Raw genomic sequence first — 6,972 nt, forward strand, 5'->3', positions numbered from 1 at the left:
GTGTACAGATATCTCCCTGAGAGAGAGAGGGGACTGAGAGACACCAGTCAGTGTACCGATATCTCCCTGAGAGAGAGAGAGGACTGAGAGACACCAGTCAGTGTACAGATATCTCCCCGAGAGAGGGGACAGAGAGACACCAGTCAGTGTACAGATATCTCCCTGAGAGAGAGTGGACTGAGAGACACCAGTCAGTGTACAGATATCTCCCCGAGAGAGGGGACTGAGAGACACCAGTCAGTGTACAGATATCTCCCCGAGAGAGGGGACTGAGAGACACCAGTCAGTGTACAGATATCTCCCTGAAAAAGGGGACTGAGAGACACCAGTCAGTGTACAGATATCTCCCCAAGAGAGGGGACTGAGAGACACCAGTCAGTGTACAGATATCTCCATGAGAGAGAGAGAGGACTGAGAGACACCAGTCAGTGTACAGATATCTCCCTGAGAGAGAGGGGACTGAGAGACACCAGTCAGTGTACAGATATCTCCCTGAGAGAGAGGGGGGACTGAGAGACACCAGTCAGTGTACAGATATCTCCCCAAGAGAGGGGACTGAGAGACACCAGTCAGTGTACAGATATCTCCCCGAGAGAGAGAGGGACTGAGAGACACCAGTCAGTGTACAGATATCTCCCCTAGAGAGAGAGAGAGAGGGGGGACTGTGAGACACCAGTCAGTGCACAGATATCTCCCTGAGAGAGAGACAGGGGACTGAGAGACACCAGTCAGTGTACAGATATCTCCCCGAGAGAGGGGACTGAGAGACACCAGTCAGTGTACAGATATCTCCCTGAGAGAGAGGGGACTGAGAGACACCAGTCAGTGTACAGATATCTCCCTGAGAGAGAGGGGGGGACTGAGAGACACCAGTCAGTGTACAGATATCTCCCTGAGAGAGAGAGGACTGAGAGACACCAGTCAGTGTACAGATATCTCCCTGAGAGAGAGAGAGAGGACTGAGAGACACCAGTCAGTGTACAGATATCTCCCTGAGAGAGAGAGAGGGGACTGAGAGACACCAGTCAGTGTACAGATATCTCCCCGAGAGAGAGAGAGGGGGGACTGTGAGACACCAGTCAGTGTACAGATATCTCCCTGAGAGAGAGACAGGGGACTGAGAGACACCAGTCAGTGTACAGATATCTCCCCGAGAGAGGGGACTGAGAGACACCAGTCAGTGTACAGATATCTCCCTGAGAGAGAGGGGACTGAGAGACACCAGTCAGTGTACAGATATCTCCCTGAGAGAGAGAGGACTGAGAGACACCAGTCAGTGTACAGATATCTCCCTGAGAGAGACAGGGGACTGAGAGACACCAGTCAGTGTACAGATATCTCCCTGAGAGAGAGAGGGGACTGAGAGACACCAGTCAGTGTACAGATATCTCCCTGAGAGAGAGAGAGGGGACTGAGAGACACCAGTCAGTGTACAGATATCTCCCTGAGAGAGAGGGGGACTGAGAGACACCAGTCAGTGTACAGATATCTCCCTGAGAGAGAGAGGGGACTGAGAGACACCAGTCAGTGTACAGATATCTCCCTGAGAGAGAGAGGGGACTGAGAGACACCAGTCAGTGTACAGATATCTCCCTGAGAGAGAGAGAGGACTGAGAGACACCAGTCAGTGTACAGATATCTCCCTGAGAGAGAGAGAGGGGACTGAGAGACACCAGTCAGTGTACAGATATCTCCCCGAGAGAGAGAGAGGGGACTGAGAGACACCAGTCAGTGTACAGATATCTCCCTGAGAGAGAGAGAGGGGACTGAGAGACACCAGTCAGTGTACAGATATCTCCCTGAGAGAGAGAGAGGGGTAACTGAGAGACACCAGTCAGTGTACAGATATCTCCCTGAGAGAGAGAGGGGACTGAGAGACACCAGTCAGTGTATAGATATCTCCCCGAGAGAGAGGGGACTGAGTGACACCAGTCAGTGTACAGATATCTCCCTGAGAGAGAGAGGGGACTGAGAGACACCAGTCAGTGTACAGATATCTCCCCGAGAGAGGGGACAGAGAGACACCAGTCAGTGTACAGATATCTCCCTGAGAGAGAGAGGGGACTGAGAGACACCAGTCAGTGTACAGATATCTCCCCGAGAGAGAGGACTGAGAGACACCAGTCAGTGTACAGATATCTCCCTGAGAGAGAGAGAGGGGACTGTGAGACACCAGTCAGTGTACAGATATCTCCCTGAGAGAGAGGGGGGACTGAGAGACACCAGTCAGTGTACAGATATCTCCCTGAGAGAGAGAGAGGGGACTGAGACACCAGTCAGTGTACATATATCTCCCCGAGAGAGGGGACTGAGAGACACCAGTCAGTGTACAGATATCTCCCTGAAAGAGGGGACTGAGAGACACCAGTCAGTGTACAGATATCTCCCCGAGAGAGGGGACTGAGAGACACCAGTCAGTGTACAGATATCTCCCTGAGAGAGAGAGGACTGAGAGACACCAGTCAGTGTACAGATATCTCCCTGAGAGAGAGAGAGGGGACTGAGAGACACCAGTCAGTGTACAGATATCTCCCTGAGAGAGAGAGGGGGGACTGAGACACCAGTCAGTGTACAGATATCTCCCCGAGAGAGAGAGGGACTGAGAGACACCAGTCAGTGTACAGATATCTCCTCGAGAGAGAGAGAGGGACTGAGAGACACCAGTCAGTGTACAGATATCTCCTCGAGAGAGAGAGAGGGACTGAGAGACACCAGTCAGTGTACAGATATCTCCCTGAGAGAGAGAGAGAGGGGACTGAGAGAGGCGACTGAGACACCAGTCAGTGTACAGATATCTCCCCGAGAGAGAGAGGGACTGAGAGACACCAGTCAGTGTACAGATATCTCCCCGAGAGAGAGAGGGACTGAGAGACACCAGTCAGTGTACAGATATCTCCCTGAGAGAGAGCGGGGACTGAGAGACACCAGTCAGTATACAGATATCTCCCCGAGAGAGGGGACTGAGAGACACCAGTCAGTGTACAGATATCTCCCTGAGAGAGAGAGAGAGAGAGAGGGGACTGAGAGAGGGGACTGAGACACCAGTCAGTGTACAGTTATCTCCCCGAGAGAGAGGGGGGATTGAGAGACACCAGTCAGTGTACAGATATCTCCCTGAGAGAGAGAGAGAGAGAGAGGGGACTGAGAGAGGGGACTGAGACACCAGTCAGTGTACAGTTATCTCCCCGAGAGAGAGGGGGGATTGAGAGACACCAGTCAGTGTACAGATATCTCCCCGAGAGGGGGGATTGAGAGACACCAGTCATTGTAGATATCTCCCTGAGATAGGGGGGACTGAGAGACACCAGTCAGTGTACAGACATCTCCCTGAGAGAGAGAGGACTGAGAGACACCAGTCAGTGTACAGATATCTCCCTGAGAGAGAGAGAGGGGACTGAGACACCAGTCAGTGTACAGTTATCTCCCCGAGAGAGAGGGGGGACTGAGAGACACCAGTCAGTGTACAGATATCTCCCCGAGAGAGGGGACAGAGAGACACCAGTCAGTGTACAGATATCTCCCCGAGAGAGAGGGGACTGAGAGACACCAGTCAGTGTACAGATATCTCCCTGAGAGAGAGGGGACTGAGAGACACCAGTCAGTGTACAGATATCTCCCCAAGAGAGGGGACTGAGAGACACCAGTCAGTGTACAGATATCTCCATGAGAGAGAGAGAGGACTGAGAGACACCAGTCAGTGTACAGATATCTCCCTGAGAGAGAGGGGACTGAGAGACACCAGTCAGTGTACAGATATCTCCCTGAGAGAGAGGGGGGACTGAGAGACACCAGTCAGTGTACAGATATCTCCCCAAGAGAGGGGACTGAGAGACACCAGTCAGTGTACAGATATCTCCCCGAGAGAGAGAGGGACTGAGAGACACCAGTCAGTGTACAGATATCTCCCTGAGAGAGAGAGAGAGAGGGGACTGAGAGAGGGGACTGAGACACCAGTCAGTGTACAGATATCTCCCCGAGAGAGAGAGGGACTGAGAGACACCAGTCAGTGTACAGATATCTCCCCGAGAGAGAGAGAGAGAGGGGGGACTGTGAGACACCAGTCAGTGCACAGATATCTCCCTGAGAGAGAGACAGGGGACTGAGAGACACCAGTCAGTGTACAGATATCTCCCCGAGAGAGGGGACTGAGAGACACCAGTCAGTGTACAGATATCTCCCTGAGAGAGAGGGGACTGAGAGACACCAGTCAGTGTACAGATATCTCCCTGAGAGAGAGGGGGGGACTGAGAGACACCAGTCAGTGTACAGATATCTCCCTGAGAGAGAGAGGACTGAGAGACACCAGTCAGTGTACAGATATCTCCCTGAGAGAGAGAGAGAGGACTGAGAGACACCAGTCAGTGTACAGATATCTCCCTGAGAGAGAGAGAGGGGACTGAGAGACACCAGTCAGTGTACAGATATCTCCCCGAGCGAGAGAGGGGGGGGACTGTGAGACACCAGTCAGTGTACAGATATCTCCCTGAGAGAGAGACAGGGGACTGAGAGACACCAGTCAGTGTACAGATATCTCCCCGAGAGAGGGGACTGAGAGACACCAGTCAGTGTACAGATATCTCCCTGAGAGAGAGAGGGGACTGAGAGACACCAGTCAGTGTACAGATATCTCCCTGAGAGAGGGGGGACTGAGATACACCAGTCAGTGTACAGATATGTCCCTGAGAGAGAGAGAGGGGACTGAGAGACACCAGTCAGTGTACAGATACCTCCCTGAGAGAGAGAGGGGACTGAGAGACACCAGTCAGTGTACAGATATCTCCCTGAGATAGAGAGAGGGGACTGAGAGACACCAGTCAGTGCACAGATATCTCCCTGAGAGAGAGAGGACTGAGAGACACCAGTCAGTGTACAGATATCTCCCTAGAGAGAGAGGGGACTGAGAGACACCAGTCAGTGTACAGATATCTCCCTGAGAGAGAGAGAGGGGACTGAGAGACACCAGTCAGTGTACAGATATCTCCCTGAGAGAGAGAGGGGACTGAGAGACACCAGTCAGTGTACAGATATCTCCCTGAGAGAGAGAGAGAGGGGACTGAGAGACACCAGTCAGTGTACAGATATCTCCCTGAGAGAGAGAGGGGACTGAGAGACACCAGTCAGTGTACAGATATCTTCCTGAGAGAGAGGGGACTGAGAGACACCAGTCAGTGTACAGATATCTCCCTGAGAGAGAGAGGGGACTGAGAGACACCAGTCAGTGTACAGATATCTCCCTGAGAGAGAGGACTGAGAGACACCAGTCAGTGTACAGATATCTCCCTGAGAGAGAGAGGGGACTGAGAGACACCAGTCAGTGTACAGATATCTCCCTGAGAGAGGGGGGACTGAGATACACCAGTCAGTGTACAGATATGTCCCTGAGAGAGAGAGAGGGGACTGAGAGACACCAGTCAGTGTACAGATACCTCCCTGAGAGAGAGAGGGGACTGAGAGACACCAGTCAGTGTACAGATATCTCCCTGAGATAGAGAGAGGGGACTGAGAGACACCAGTCAGTGCACAGATATCTCCCTGAGAGAGAGAGGACTGAGAGACACCAGTCAGTGTACAGATATCTCCCTAGAGAGAGAGGGGACTGAGAGACACCAGTCAGTGTACAGATATCTCCCTGAGAGAGAGAGAGGGGACTGAGAGACACCAGTCAGTGTACAGATATCTCCCTGAGAGAGAGAGGGGACTGAGAGACACCAGTCAGTGTACAGATATCTCCCTGAGAGAGAGAGAGAGGGGACTGAGAGACACCAGTCAGTGTACAGATATCTCCCTGAGAGAGAGAGGGGACTGAGAGACACCAGTCAGTGTACAGATATCTTCCTGAGAGAGAGGGGACTGAGAGACACCAGTCAGTGTACAGATATCTCCCTGAGAGAGAGAGGGGACTGAGAGACACCAGTCAGTATACAGATATCTCCCTGAGCGAGAGAGAGGTGACTGAGAGACACCAGTCAGTGTACAGATATCTCCCTGAGAGAGAGGGGGGACTGAGAGACACCAGTCAGTGTACAGATATCTCCCTGAGAGAGAGAGGGGACTGAGAGACACCAGTCAGTGTACAGATATCTCCCTGAGAGAGAGAGGGGACTGAGAGACACCAGTCAGTGTACAGATATCGCCATGAGAGAGAGAGAGGGGACTGAGAGACACCAGTCAGTGTACAGATATCTCCCTGAGAGAGAGAGGGGGGATTGAGAGACACCAGTCAGTGTACCGATATCTCCCTGAGAGAGAGAGGGGACTGAGAGACACCAGTCAGTGTACAGATATCTCCCTGAGAGAGAGAGAGGGGACTGAGAGACACCAGTCAGTGTACAGATATCTCCCTGAGAGAGAGGGGACTGAGAGACACCAGTCAGTGTACAGATATCTCCCTGCGAGAGAGAGGACTGAGAGACACCAGTCAGTGTACAGATATCTCCCTGAGAGAGAGAGGGGACTGAGAGACACCAGTCAGTGTACAGATATCTCCCTGAGAGAGAGGGGTAACTGAGAGACACCAGTCAGTGTACAGATATCTCCCTGAGAGAGAGAGGGGGCTGAGAGACACCAGTCAGTGTACAGATATCTCCCTGAGAGAGAGAGAGGGGACTGAGAGACACCAGTCAGTGTACAGATATCTCCCCGAGAGAGGGGACAGAGAGACACCAGTCAGTGTACAGATATCTCCCTGAGAGAGAGAGGGGACTGAGAGACACCAGTCAGTGTACAGATATCTCCCTGAGAGAGAGAGAGGGGACTGAGAGACACCAGTCAGTGTATAGATATCTCCCTGAGAGAGAGAGGGGACTGAGAGACACCAGTCAGTGTACAGATATCTCCCTGAGAGAGAGGGGACTGAGAGACACCAGTCTGTGTACAGATATCTCCCTGAGAGAGAGGGGGGACTGAGAGACACCAGTCAGTGTACAGATTTCTCCCTGAGAGAGAGAGGACTGAGAGACACCAGTCAGTGTA

This window comes from Scyliorhinus torazame, unplaced genomic scaffold (assembly GCF_047496885.1).
Source record: "Scyliorhinus torazame isolate Kashiwa2021f unplaced genomic scaffold, sScyTor2.1 scaffold_431, whole genome shotgun sequence".
In the NCBI taxonomy this organism is placed as follows: Eukaryota; Metazoa; Chordata; class Chondrichthyes; order Carcharhiniformes; family Scyliorhinidae; genus Scyliorhinus; species Scyliorhinus torazame.